Genomic DNA, 15,063 nt, shown 5'->3' with positions numbered 1-15,063 from the left:
ATCACAATTGTAGGTCATCCATAACTTACGCCAGCCCCAAAACCTAGTGTGGTCATTGTAGGTCATCCAAAACTTCCTCCAGCCCCAAAACCTAGTGTGGTCCTTGTAGGTCATACACAACTTCCTCCAGCCCCAAAACCTAGTGCGGTCCTGTAGGTCATTCACAACTTCCTCCAGCCCCAAAACCTAGTGTGGTCCTTGTAGGTCATCCACAACTTCCTCCAGCCCCAAAACCTAGTGTGGTCCTTGTAGGTCATCCACAACTTCCTCCAGCCCCAAAACCTAGTGTGGTCCTTGTAGGTCATCCACAACTTCCTCCAGCCCCAGAACCTAGTGCGGTCCTGTAGGTCAACCATAACTTCCTCCAGCCCCAGAACCTAGTGTGATCCTGAAGGTCATCCATAACTTCCTCCAGCCCCAGAACCTAGTGTGATCCTGAAGGTCATCCATAACTTCCTCCAGCCCCAGAACCTAGTGTGATCCTGAAGGTCATCCATAACTTCCTCCAGCCCCAGAACCTAGTGTGGTCCTGGGGCTGGGGATAAAACAACGCTCTGAAGGCCCAAATACAAAAATATCATAAAAGAACTTGTTTTATCATTGTTACATTGTGGTTTCATTTTTTTCATAAGGTGGACTATGCCATTATGGATCATGAAATATGGCTCAGCAAGGAAAAAAAACAAAAACAAAAAACAAACAACAGACTGAAGGAAAGCTGCATTGGGATAGAAATGTAATTGGTCATGGTTGACCTCCGTCTGAAACTGCTGGTTGCCTAGTGGTCATCATTACTACCACTCCTTGACAGACAAGGTATGTAGAAAAAGATTTCACTGGCTGCCTGCTTTTGATGCAGAATGTATTTCTGCCAGATAATTACGATTCATTAGAAAGAGGTGAGCGATAAGTTAATTTTTTTTTCAGCACAAGCTTTGCTAATACATCAGGATTTCGGTCAGCTAGGAAAAAAAAATAAAAATCTTGCAGTTGAGTGTTCAGAATCTGGCCAGTAAATTGTCATGAGACTTCCTCTAAGCTAATCAGGGAGGGGCCTGTCACACCGATCGCTCAACACATCCTGCCCTGTATACACAAAGTCACATGGCCGTACCCAGTCCAACACAACCCCAAACAATGTACATTACCCAAGCCATGGAAGAACTGCAGCTTAATAGTTCTTAGGTGCTTAGGCACTTTTACATAAAAAAAAAAACAAAAACAAAAAAAAAAAAAACACATCTTCCTGGTAGGTTTTGCAGTTCTTTGTTGTATAATGCTACAAGTACAAAAACCTAGAAACACAAAAAGAGAAAAAGTGTTTGTAAACCTCAGACTGGAGATATGAACAAAGCACATCCCTCTATAGTGTGTACTTGTCTCAGTCCAGACCACCAAGTGTCATTTCTGTCTGCCGATTCATTCTTCGGCTAGAAGCATGTTTCACTTAAGAGGAGTTTTCCTGATACCAACAGAAACATGGTAACAGGGGGGGACCTCCAGCAGATTGACAGCCTCAGCTCTGTTCCTGTGAGCTGTGTGACTGGCCCCTGCCGACTACCCCACCCAGCAGTCTCGTAAATGGACTGTTCCTGGTATCAACATGCTCAATGAACTTTCCATTGATATGAACAGTCCACTGCTGGGCTGTGGGGGTGGGGGGCACCCCTAAAAAAAACAAGCAGTTGATCCATGCAGTGGAGGCAAAGCCCCGATGCATGGTTAAGGATATTTATAAAAAAAAAAAAAAAAAAAAAAAAAAAAAAGTTGACCGGAGTTCTCCTTTGAGGCAGAACAAAATTCCCCAACTGGTCCATTGTGGTTACCCCATTTTTTTATTGCTATATATTTGTATAAAAGAGTAGGGGATACTCAAGTAGAATCCTTGGTCAGAGTGGTTGTAAACCCTTGAAAACTCACAGTAATCATCACAGCAAGTACTATACATGGTTAGACTCATTGCCTTCCATTTTCAGTTTTGGACTAGTAACTTGTCAATGTCTTTATACTATAAAGGCAAACTATTTTAAGACACCTATCAAGTTTATGTGAACATCCCTCCAATTATCTATCATTTTGGCAGTGAAGGGCTTTATTTTATGAGGCCATTTTCTGACCTAGCATGCCTGTATCCCTGAGCACAAAGCCAGCTCCATGAAGACATGGTTGGGCGAGTTTGCTGTGGAGGAACTTGAGTGCCCTTCAACAACCCTACTGGACTGGAATGCCAACAATGTGCCAAATCTCAAACATCAGTACCTGATCTCACAAGTGCTCATTTAGCTGAATGGACACAAATTCCCACAGACACACCAAAATCTGGTGGAAAGACTTCCAAGAGGAGTGTAGGCTACTATTGCCTAAAAAAGGGACCCAACTCCATCCTAATGCCCTGGGCTTAGAAATGGATGTCCAACAAACAATCTCATATAGGTATAATGGTCAGGGGTCCACAAAAGGTTTGCTATATAGTACATCTAATACTGATATTTCTTCATGGCACTGTAGGCCAGAAAGAAAATACAACCATCAAAATTGGAACACTGATACAATTCAGTGGCAACAGTCACTGTAGGCAGGGAATTCTACTGTTAATATCTCACCAGTGGACTCCATGAAGGATTTAAAGTGGATTGTGCCTGCCCAAAAGTCTTCTTTGGCCACCAAAGTACAGGAAACCAATTATAAATTCCTCACGCGTTGGTTCCGGGTGCCATCTAAACTTCACCGTAGTTTCGGGATGCGTGTTGGCGCTGTGGGGCCGACGGTGGCACTCTTCTCCATGTCTTCTGGCAGCGCCTGACATTATTAAACAACTTACTGCTGTGGACCTGCGAGAGAACCCAGCAGGCTGCCTGTTGCATCTTTCGGGGAGACCCATCAAAAAATTAGAAGACCTCTCTCACTATTCAGCTGCTTAATGTGGCCAAAGCTTGCATCCCTCTACGGTGGAAAGACGGACAACCACCCTCCTATCCTTTCATTGTGGTTCTCCAAGGTGAACGAGCTTAGGGACATGGAGGATCTTACTGAATACCTGACCAAATCTACTCACTCTCACTGAAGTCCCACCTCTCACCCCGGGAGGGGGTGCAAATCCCGAGGGATCCTGCTGTTTCTCCAATACCCCATATTTTCCCTGCCTCTGCTCCCCTTTTCATTTGATTCCCTCTGTGCTGTTCTAACCTTTCCTTTTCACTCCAACCCCTACAGTGTTTTACTGTGGGGTTCCCCCCTCACTTTCTCTCTTCATTTTACTATGTCCTTTTTTTATACTAGTATAGTTTTTGCTATGTCGGTTCAATATCCTTTTTATGTTACCTTTCCTATCTTTGCAACTCTACAGTCAGTCCACGTTCACTATGCTCTGGCATAATCCCCCTTTCCCTAGGATGTTATTTAAACTATTACATAATGGATTTGTTCTGTTCCTGCTACGTTGTCATATATATGAGGTTTCATTTGCTCATGGTCCATTGACCTCACATACTAACTTTATGACCCCTAAGGATTCAGTGTGACCATTTCAACTGTTGCTTAGACGTTTGTACCATTGTTCTCTGTATTTTGGTGAAGATTTCTCGTTTTATTTGTGGAATGAACATTCAGAATTCTAAAAATAAAATGGCCTGTGCCATTTATTGTGCTATTCCATCTACCAGCACTTGTGCATAGAGGTCTTTTTAGACATTGCTACCTCTCCCAATTTACAGTTGTCTAGTTATACCAGACAGTACAGCCAAGAGAAAAAAAAAAAAAAATCAAGCCTGTTGGGAAAATACTGAAGGTAAAGTTGATTTTTGAGTTCTAACAGCTATCTACAGAAAAAGCAATAGCGAGCTTAGAACATTCTCTATACACGAGTAATGTTAGAATGGATGGAAACAGCAAGGGTCACTTTCAGAAATCATCATGTAAGCCAGTGGTTCTCAACATGGGGATCGAACAACCCTTTCACAGGGGTCGCCTAAGACCATCGGAAAACACATATTTCCAATGTGTAAAGAGCAGCTACTGTGTAGAAAGCAGCTACTGTGTAGAAAGCAGCAGTATTGGAGGAAAAACGACACTTCATGAATTATAATTAATGGGTAAATAATTTTATGGTTGGGGGTCACCACAACATGAGGAACTGTATTAAAGGGTCAAGGCATTAGGAAGGTTGAGAACCACTGATGTAAGCGATCATGTCAGCAACTAAATATAAAATTGAAATATAAATCTGGGTGGAGCAGGTCTAAGCTTTTAACCTCCGAGTACAGGAAACATATGACATGACCAGCACTGAGTAAGGAGCATCAGCCAAAATTCAGGAAGATTGTGAAAGAAAATAAACTCCCTCTGTCTCATCCAAACTTCCCAAAATCATTTCCAACTACCATGGTGACCAGAGAAACAGATTGCAATAAAACAGTTTAACCCCAGACAACAGGAAAGGCTCACGTCAAGCAAGTACGTTTGCTACCTGTATTTTTTCTGCGGTCAGTCCTGTTCTCGTTTTGGTCTAAGGCTAGGACCATAAAGCACTGTATTTGTTATAATATCTGAAGTATAAAAGCTTTGAATTAAAAAGGGACTGACAAATGGTTCTTTGTTTAAAGCAGATTTGATGATTGCAATCATATCCAAACCCGTTTCATGGTTTAAACATAGCACTTCTTCAGGGAAATATTATCATACAATACAAAATGCCTAAACGATAGTCATATTTAACCAGGATAAAGATTTAGTTTAGACAAAAGAATTTTGTTTGTGGGCAGACACCCTCACTTTAAGAAAAACAAAAAAAACTATACTCACCCAGGTAGATGCAGCATCGGTCCAATGCTGCATCTGTCCTCCCTGCTTCTAAGACCGAGAACTGAGCGATCAAAGACCACTGAGCCCTCAGTTCTCAGTCTTCAGTGAGCAGACAGTCCTTGACTGTCAATCACCAACTCTGCTCTGCCCCTCCAGCGCTCAATGGAACTCCAGGCTTTGCAGGGGGGCAAGAGCAGCTGGCTCAGGCTTTCAGCAGTTTGTTGATAGGCTGAGCCAGCTGCCGGTCCAGGCATCTGGGGGTGGATCAAAAACGTTAAAACTGGGACCTTTCCACAGTCTGGACCAGCTGAAGTGACGTCAGCGAGCTTTAGTCCGCTGTCAGCTGAAAACAGGTCACAGAAGTGCAGAACGAACCAATCACATGCAATCACTGTCCTGGTCCTGTAGGCTGCTGAATACATTAGCTGGCAGGAGAGATTCCTTTGTCTACTTTTAGCATGGGTGAGTGATCTGTTAGATTAAGTTCAGGCTGTAAAAAAACCTGTGTGTATGGCTAGCTTCAGGCAGTGATCTATCTGCAACTAACAATGGTTCCCTCAGCTGTGGAACAAGGGAACCCACCTAGAGAAGTAATGGAGACCAGGGGCGGAGTGACAACTCATGGGGCCCCTATGTCCTTGCTCAACCTCAAAAAAGCCTATGAAAAAAAAGGTACCAGGGGCATCTCATGGGGCCCCCCACTGACCCCAGGCAGTGCCAGAGTTTCCAAATGGTCAGTCCGCACCTGATGGAGACTAAGCCTGAAGCAGTCCAGTCTTCAATTCTAGGGATTGGTTTGCCATGCTCAAAAACGCCTCGTCTATATGTGAGCCACTTGGTCCAATGCCCACATTAAGGTCTGTTACACAAGGGGCACATGGAAAGGGTCAGAACTGCCAAGTAGGTTCCCACAGCTACATGGTGAGCACGCCCTTACAAAGCAGTAGTCTCCTCCGATCTCAGTGGTGTGTAATTCCAGAGTAAAGTGTATGGAGTAGAAGAAAAGTCTGCTTCTTGTCTGCCATTTTTTTTTTCTTTTTTGACACGGAGTCTTACACATTTCTTAGAATCTGTTCCAGCTGACACCTCTGGCAGGTGACTCTGGGTCCAGGTGATGGCTTGGTCTTCACCAGATGCAACCCACAAGGAGTGGCAGGCCAGTGACTCTAGTGGTCCCCAAGTCAATTTGCTGCTAGCTTTCACCAAGTCGCAGCTCTCGAGTTTGCTCAACCAAGGGGGCTCAGGAGCAGGGTTGGCTTCGTTGAGTGCACAGGACCAGTGAGGCAGCAGGATGTGGGGCAGGCATGAGAGTAGCCAATGGCCAGGCAGGGGTCTAGGCAGGCATGAGACTAGCCAATGCCCAAACAGGCATGAGAGTAGCCAATGGCCAGGCAGGGGTCTAGGCAGGCATGAGACTAGCCAATGCCCAAACAGGCATGAGAGTAGCCAATGGCCAGGCAGGGGTCTAGGCAGGCATGAGACTAGCCAATGCCCAGGCAGGCATGAGACTAGCCAATGCCCAGGCAGGCATGAGACTAGCCAATGCCCAGGCAGGCATGAGACTAGCCAATGCCCAGGCAGGCATGAGACTAGCCAATGCCCAGGCAGGGGGTTAGACAGGCAAGAGAATAGCTAATGTTCAGGCAGATAAGAGAGTAGTCTGAGTCCAAGCAGGGGTTGAGGCAGGTGGTAAAGAAGGCGAACAGGATTGGGCAGAGTCAGCAACAGAGGCTGTAGGTGAGCAGAGGTAGGCAATCTGGGTCAGAAACAGGTAGTCAAAAAAACCCAGCAATCTCACCCATAGGGTAGCTATAGGCGATCACAGCATCAACCACCAGAAGTGAATGTCTGTCTGCTTAAAAATACATTACTCTCCCCCCATCACAAGTCCGAAGCGGCAGAAAAATTTTCAACATTCTCAAACAGTTGGCCGTTCTCCTATCTATGTTCAGCACAGATAAGCGCTGCATCCACCCCTTGCCAAAACAAGCTTTTAGAACTCTAAAAATCTGGTTCAATCAGAAAACACAAGTTGGAAAAAAAAAAAAAAAAAAAAAAAAAAAAAAGTCCAACATTCATTAATGTATTCTGGTTAAAAAAAAGAAAAAAGAAATGAAACTTATCTAGGAAGTTTACAGGCACAGCCCCGAGATTTTAAACCACTCACTGAAATCAAATGGAATGTTTTTTCTTTTTGGCTTCTGCAAGAACAGCTGGAAAGCGGATTTTGGGAGAATATCGTGACGCTGGAAAAATGCTCCAAGGTCACAGCTGTGGCTCACATTGAACATAATAAATCAGGCACACAAGAGGGAACCTTGCTGCTTGACCCTCTGAATTTCTGCCTGCAAATCCATAACAAAAGTCATTAAAAAAAAAAAAAAAAAATAATAATAATAATAATAATAATAATAATAGGACAGAAGAGGAAAGAACTCATAAATCAGCTTTGTAACACATCCTCAAAAGTGACTTGGAGCACCCTGAATCCAGCTAGACATGAACATTTTACTTTTACACTCACTCAGTGGACACAGTCCCCTACATTTTAAATTTGAGCTGCTGGCTATGGTGCTCACTAAATCCTACGACTGCCAGTATAATTTAAGAGGACTCATCAGTAACTTTAAAATTCTGCATGACTTGACTCCTGAGATGTCGCAATATACAGAAACAGTATACTTTTCAAAAAACCTCCTAGGCTGAGATATTGCCATCACTCTGCTGCAGGCAGGAGGAAGCATTTCCATCTCCTGTAGCATGTTTCCGACCTCCTCCCGGGGCGCGCCCCCATAGTCTGGGACCATCTCCAGTAGCGTGCCCCATAGTCTGGGACCATCTCCAGTAGCGTGCCCCATAGTCTGGGACCATCTCCAGTAGCGTGCCCCATAGTCTGGGACCATCTCCAGTAGCGTGCCCCATAGTCTGGGACCATCTCCAGTAGCGTGCCCCATAGTCTGGGACCATCTCCAGTAGCGTGCCCCATAGTCTGGGACCATCTCCAGTAGCGTGCCCCATAGTCTGGGACCATCTCCAGTAGCGTGCCCCATAGTCTGGGACCATCTCCAGTAGCGTGTCCCACAGTCTCGGACCATCTCCAGTAGCGTGTCCCACAGTCTCGGACCATCTCCAGTAGCGTGTCCCACAGTCTCGGACCATCTCCAGTAGCGTGTCCCATAGTCTCGGACCATCTCCAGTAGCGTGCCCCATAGTCTCGGACCGTCTCCAGTAGCGTGTCCCATAGTCTCGGACCATCTCCTATTGTATATCTGCAATCTGATGGCCTTCTTTAACTTTCCAGTCACAGAATATAATGTACAGCCCTTGCGAGATGTCAGGAGAACCACTAAAGGCCACCTATATCAAGAAAGTTGACCACCATGGTCTAACCAACAGTTTCTCAACCAGGGTTCCTCAAAAGATTGCTAGGGGTTCCTTGCGCAATGAACAATTTCTGACTCTCAGATAAGTTCCCACTGACACCATCTATATCCTTTTGGCTATCTGTAAAAATTCTTCCCAATAACCACAAATGTAAATATCATTCTTCTCACTGACTATACACTAATGCATCATGAGTTGGGAAAAACCTGCTAAAAATTACTATATCTACGAGACCGGAAAGTCATTTCAAGAGTTCCTTTGTGTTGAAAAGGTTGAGAAAGTCTGGTCTAACCCTTCCCCACTCTATCCAAAAATGAAAAGAATACATTTCTCCAACACATTTTAATGATGTTTAAATAGTGCCTGTATACCTTTTGTTTGTAGAGTGCTGTGGATGGAGCTGAGACTATCCATAAAACACTACACCAGCGTCTTAGTGGTTAACTCTCTTGCCGTGCAGTGCCGAGGTCCTGAAATCAATGCGTACCCAGAACTGAGCGGTTTCTCTTTTACTCTAATAAAACACTGGTGGAAAGCTGGCTTCTGCCCAGATTGGCATGCTATGTGTACGACTGCGGAAGGGAGATTAGATTGCAAGCTCTGAGGGTAGGGGCTGTTGTGGTTAAACGTTCTCTCTACAGCACTGCAGAAGAAAGGTCAGCACTACATGAAATGAGTACAATACAACGGAACACCAATGCAGGAAAATACAGAGTCTTCAGATTTGCGAAGCGGCTAGACAGGTACCCGGCAGTCAGGGATGGTTAGCCAGCTGGGGCGGGAGGGTAGTGCCTGGGCACGGGGAGGAGGAGGCGGCCGCCGGCTCTTACGGCTGCTGATCAAATTACTTGCAGCCGTGGCAATTTCAACTCGGCTCAAGAGACAGAGCTGGGAAAGAAACTAACCGCAAGCCAGTGACAAATTCAGTTTACTCGCAGTCAGATGTGCGTTAACCTCTTCATGGGAACTTCGTGCTCCGCAGAACATTCACAAAGTAGCAGTGGCCAACCTTATTACTTGCCTCTTCAAAACTATCCCCCCCCCTAAAAAAAAACCTTTCATATCTTGTCCATTATATCTTCTAAATCACTTCTAAAAGGATTTGGTAAAATGTTATTATTTGGAGTGGGAAGACTGCGAAAACCAGGACGAGACGGCAAGTCAGAGCTGAATACGGAGGATGAGACGGCAGATTTGTGGAGTGCTGACATTATGAGGTGTCAAGGCCAACGGGGTCTCAATGTCACCCAGAAAAAAGAGGCTAATATTCAGAAACAGTCGGGAAACTTGCCTTGCGCCAGAATGCTGGCGCTTAGTATTTGTGATCTGTTAAGACGATTAGAAAGTGTTAAATACTGTTGTATGTAATGTGCTACTAATTGTAAGCTCTTCAGGTTAGTTACAGTAATATTAGGTGCTAGGACTAAATTTCAAGCGCTAACTGGTCAAAGTGCCAACAGCTAGAAGAGTATGAGCATGGAGGGGGGGAAAAAAATTATTTTAAAAGTACACTTTTGATATTGAAATCCAATTTAAAAATGTATTATATATATATATATATATATATATATATATATATATATATATATATATATATATATATATATACACATACACACACACACACACACACACACACATATACACACACACACACACACACATATATACATACACCAAAATTTTTTTTAAATTTATATATTTAAATAAATTTTTTAAATTTTAATATCAAAAAGTATACTTTAAAAAGGATTTTATATACACCCCCTGCCCACCAATTCTTTTCATTCAGCAAATATCTGCCAGCATGCTGGATTTTTATTTTTTTGCCAGCACCCCCAGTACATAAGACCAGCAGTGAGCAGAATTCTGCAATGGCTAATTGCAATGACGACGCATTATTCCAATCGACCATTTCGCTACCCTTCCCCAGTATAAGCCATTATCAACTGCCTTTTGAATATCTCTTTAGGAGACTGAATGGAAGATAAAAACATTTATAAAATTCTGTGTCTTTAAAAATGATCCAGTCACGTTCAATTGATCCAGAATCATTTCCAAAGTATTACAGGACCGAACAGAAGATGCAGGCCATTGGACGGGTTTAGGAACTTCCAACTTTTGTTTTTTTTTGTTTTTTAAAGCCAATCCTTACAGGGAAGACATCCCCAACTTATGGGGAAGACCCCCCCCATCCTTTCCCCAACTTATAGGGAGAACTCCACCATTCCAAGTTTGAGGGAAGACCCCCTCCTCTCACCCCCCAACTTATAGGGAAGGCCCCTCATCCCCAACTCATAGGGAAAACCTCCCCTCTCACCCCCCAACTCATAGGGAAGACCTCCCCCATATCCCCAACTCATAGGGAAACCCTCCCCCATATCCCCAACTCATAGGGAAAACCTCCCCTCTCACCCCCCAACTCATAGGGAAGACCTCCCCCATATCCCCAACTCATAGGGAAGACCTCCCCCATATCCCCAACTCATAGGGAAGACCTCCCCCATATCCCCAACTCATAGGGAAGACCTCCCCCATATCCCCAACTCATAGGGAAGACCTCCCCCATATCCCCAACTCATAGGGAAGACCTCCCCCATATCCCCAACTCATAGGGAAGACCTCCCCCATATCCCCAACTCATAGGGAAGACCTCCCCCATATCCCCAACTCATAGGGAAGACCTCCCTAACCCCCCACTTATAGGGAAGACACCCACTATCGAGGTTTCTTTCCTTTTAAGTTCCTATTTTTTTGGAAGCCCGAACAGAAGGCGAAAACGGTTGGGCGGGTTTGGGAACGTGCAATAATTTTTTTCCTATGGCAGATGGTGCTAAATCGATCGATCCTCAAACTATTTGCTTTCCCTTCCCTTTTTCATTTAAAGCAATCAAATTGCCATCAAATTTATCACTCAGGTCGAATCTAACCATTTTCGACGAACGTCTCAAAACAGCCACCCACACGAAGAACGTTCAGTCAAATACTTTCTAGCACTGTACTGAATTACAGTAACTTCTACTTGGTAATTACTAACTTCTAAACCAGACACAGAATTAAAGGCGGCAAAATGCTACAGATACCTTGCAGAACATAAGTCTCACATCCAAAATCTTAAGAGTAGGGGAGTAGAGCCGAACTACCTTCTGAATCCCAGAAATCAATAGTGTATTGTTAAAATAAATGTATCTCCTGCGAGAAGCGGACTCCCCTGATGCGTTTCGTCCACCCCTGGGTGGAGTCTGTGCCCATTTTTAGAAGAAACGATTGATATCTGGGATTCAGCAGTGGTGCAGCTCTGTTTACTTCCTCTAGTGATTTCAGATGTAGGACACATCCATGAACAGCCTGGGGATCCGCAGGCTGGTTTGTATGTTGTATGAACCTGGAGAGGTACCTGCGGCATCTCTATTTTTTTTTTTTTTAATTCTGTGTATAATTTAGTAGTTAATCATTTTGGAGCAGAAAGTCCTGTAATCCAGTAGGTGGCTGAAAGTCTTTGACTGAATGTTCATGTTTTGGTATGGGTGGCAGTTTGGAGATGGTTGTTCTAAAAGATTGTTTGGTTGAACACAGATCATAAATTTGCTGGAAGTTCAATCGCTTTAAACAAAAACGGGAAGAAATATGGATTGTTCGATGTGCAGTGTACGCCACGAGATCGGGTTTCCTTTATCCTCCTGAACCCTTCAACTCTCTCACAGCTACAAATCGCATATTTATAAACATCAGGGCGGAGATTGTAAATATTGACAGAAACCATAAAAATTAAGAAAAGCAAGAGTCAGAGAGATAAGTTATAGGGAGCCCCCCCCCCCCCCCAAGTTACAGGAAACCACCCCAAGTCATAGGAAAGACCCTCTAGATCAAATATTATGAGAACACTCTCCTCATAGACCCCTCAGACAACCCCGAGTTATAGAACAGTCCTCTCCGCAACACCCAAGTTATAGGATAGACCCCCCCCATCCCCAACTTATAGGGAAGCCCCTCTCCTCTTACCCCCAACTTATAGGGAAGACCCCCCCCATCCACAACTTATAGGGAAGACCCCCCCCATCCACAACTTATAGGGAAGACCCCCCCCATCCACAACTTATAGGGAAGACCCCCTCCTCTTACCCCCAACTTATAGGGAAGACCCCCTCCTCTTACCCCCAACTTATATGGAAGACCCCCCCCTCATCCCAATCTTAGAGGGAAGACCCCCCCCCTCATCCCAATCTTAGAGGGAAGACCCCCCCCCCTCATCCCAATCTTAGAGGGAAGACCCCCCCCCTCCATCCCAATCTTAGAGGGAAGACCCCCCCCCTCATCCCAATCTTAGAGGGAAGACCCCCCCCCTCATCCCAATCTTAGAGGGAAGACCCCCCCCCCTCACCCCAATCTTAGAGGGAAGACCCCCCCCCTCACCCCAATCTTAGAGGGAAGACCCCCCCCCCTCACCCCAATCTTAGAGGGAAGACCCCCCCCCCTCACCCCAATCTTAGAGGGAAGACCCCCCCCTCACCCCAATCTTAGAGGGAAGACCCCCCCCCACCCCAATCTTAGAGGGAAGACCCCCCCCCCTCACCCCAATCTTAGAGGGAAGACCCCCCCCCCCTCATCCCAATCTTAGAGGGAAGACCCCCCCCCCTCATCCCAATCTTAGAGGGAAGACCCCCCCCCCTCATCCCAATCTTAGAGGGAAGACCCCCCCCCCTCATCCCAATCTTAGAGGGAAGACCCCCCCCCTCATCCCAATCTTAGAGGGAAGACCCCCCCCCCTCATCCCAATCTTAGAGGGAAGACCCCCCCCCCTCATCCCAATCTTAGAGGGAAGACCCCCCCCCCCCCTCATCCCAATCTTAGAGGGAAGACCCCCCCTCATCCCAATCTTAGAGGGAAGACCCCCCCCCCTCATCCCAATCTTAGAGTGAAGACCCCCCCCCCTCATCCCAATCTTAGAGGGAAGACCCCCCCCCCCTCATCCCAATCTTAGAGGGAAGACCCCCCCCCCCTCATCCCAATCTTAGAGGGAAGACCCCCCCCCCCTCATCCCAATCTTAGAGGGAAGACCCCCCCCCTCATCCCAATCTTAGAGGGAAGACCCCCCCCCTCATCCCAATCTTAGAGGGAAGACCCCCCCCTCATCCCAATCTTAGAGGGAAGACCCCCCCCCTCATCCCAATCTTAGAGGGAAGACCCCCCCCCTCATCCCAATCTTAGAGGGAAGACCCCCCCCCCTCATCCCAATCTTAGAGGGAAGACCCCCCTCATCCCCCAACTTAGAGGGAAGACCCCCCTCATCCCCCAACTTAGAGGGAAGACCCCCCTCATCCCCCAACTTAGAGGGAAGACCCCCCTCATCCCCCAACTTAGAGGGAAGACCCCCCTCATCCCCAAATTAGAAAGAAGATTCCTAATAGGACAGTAATAGGAAAGACCCCACAAGATGAGTTATTGAAAAGATGCCCCCCTCCTGTTATCAGGAGCCACCCCCAAAGTTATAGGGAAGACCCCCCAACCTAAGTTATAGGAGGGACTGCTCCCCCCCCCAATCATGAAGTTATAGGGGACCCCCCCCCTCCTCCAAGTTCCAGGGAAGCCCATCCCCCACCCCATGCCAGGCACAGGAAGAGTCCTCCCATAGATCCCTCTTCTTCTGACCCCCCGAGGCCAGGCACAGCTCATGCTGAACAGGAAAGTATTAAGGGGCCCCTCCATGCAGTCAGCGCTCTGAAGTTTCACTCAACAGGCCCCCAAAGTTGGTGCCCCCCGGAGCCCCTACCTGCAGATCGGAGAGGGGTCCCCGGAGATGGAGCGTTATCTCTTCTCTGTCATCCTGCACCCGATCCCAGCCCGCACTCCTCGCTCTCATCGATCGTCCGTCTATGGGGGGGTCGGCTCCGTCCACTCTGCCTCTCCTGCACAGCGCGCACACACCGGGCTCCGCAATCCTCTGCAGCCGGGGAGCGTCTGAGAAGAGGCGAGCGAGGCCGCCCGCTGAGGCACCGTCATGCCGGAGACCAATGGCTGTGTGTGGGATGGGAGGCGACGGAGGCCTCTGATTGGACGGAGGGTGGCGAGCCGAGAGCGCATTCCTTAACCCTTACCACGCCCACCAGCTACCCATCCTCCGCTGGCCGGGGCTGGCGGCACGGCGACTCCCGGGAGGGAGGGGGTTAATGAGCGCTCTGCGGGGACAAAACTTCCCCGACCGGCACAACTTCCAACCAAAAGATACTTTGTGTCCGGGATCGGGAGGGAGGGGGTTAATGTCCCAGAACTACGGGGGTGGGGGGGAGGGAGAGGGTTAATGTCCCAGAACTACAGGGGGGGCAGGGAGGGGGTTATTGTCCGAGAACTACAAGGGGGGGGGGGGGAGGAAGGGAGGGGGTTAATGTCTGAGAATTACAGGGGGGGGGGGGGGGGGCACGACGTAAATTGTATAATGAACACTCCCATCAATGAATGGATACAACAGAGACTAGACCAAGAGATAACTTCACCCCCCCCATATACCCCCCTCCCATCACATCACACACCCCCAATATCATACCCCACATCACAGCCCCCCATATATCCCCCATCACAATATCATACCCCCCCCATTACAACCCCCCCCATATCTCAACCCCCCATCACCCACCCCCAATATCATACCCCCGATCACATCACAGCCCTCCATCATATGACCTCCATCACATCACAACCCCCCCCATCATATCACACCCCCCTCCATATCATACCTCCCATCACACACACCCCCATTATCATAACCCCCCATCCCCCCCCCCAATATCATACCCCAATCACATCACAAACCTCCCATATCATAACCCCCCCATCACCCCCCCCCCAATATCATACCCCCCATCACATCACAGCCCTCCATCA

At 47.0% G+C, this 15,063-nt stretch overlaps 1 protein-coding gene across 3 annotated transcripts in view; it reads right to left on the bottom strand.

The window, feature by feature from the left end:
* Positions 1-14,161, bottom strand: part of TSKU (tsukushi, small leucine rich proteoglycan) — a 60,178-nt gene extending 46,017 nt beyond the window's left edge. Inside the window, exon 1 of one of the 3 annotated variants that reach the window (XM_089676748.1) lies at positions 13,955-14,161. The gene's annotated coding sequence lies outside the window, so the exon portion shown is untranslated. Of the gene's footprint in view, positions 1-11,267; positions 11,344-13,954 lie in introns of those variants that run through there. The other 2 variants (XM_089676749.1, XM_089676750.1) reach the window with 2 other exon arrangements.
* Positions 14,162-15,063: the final 902 nt, after the last annotated feature.

This window comes from Staurois parvus, unplaced genomic scaffold (assembly GCF_062004578.1).
Source record: "Staurois parvus isolate SC_StPar_1 unplaced genomic scaffold, SC_StPar_1.0 ptg000173l, whole genome shotgun sequence".
NCBI classification, from domain to species: Eukaryota; Metazoa; Chordata; class Amphibia; order Anura; family Ranidae; genus Staurois; species Staurois parvus.
Note: the sequence above shows the minus strand (reverse complement) of the source record. Positions and strands in the feature narration are given on the sequence as shown.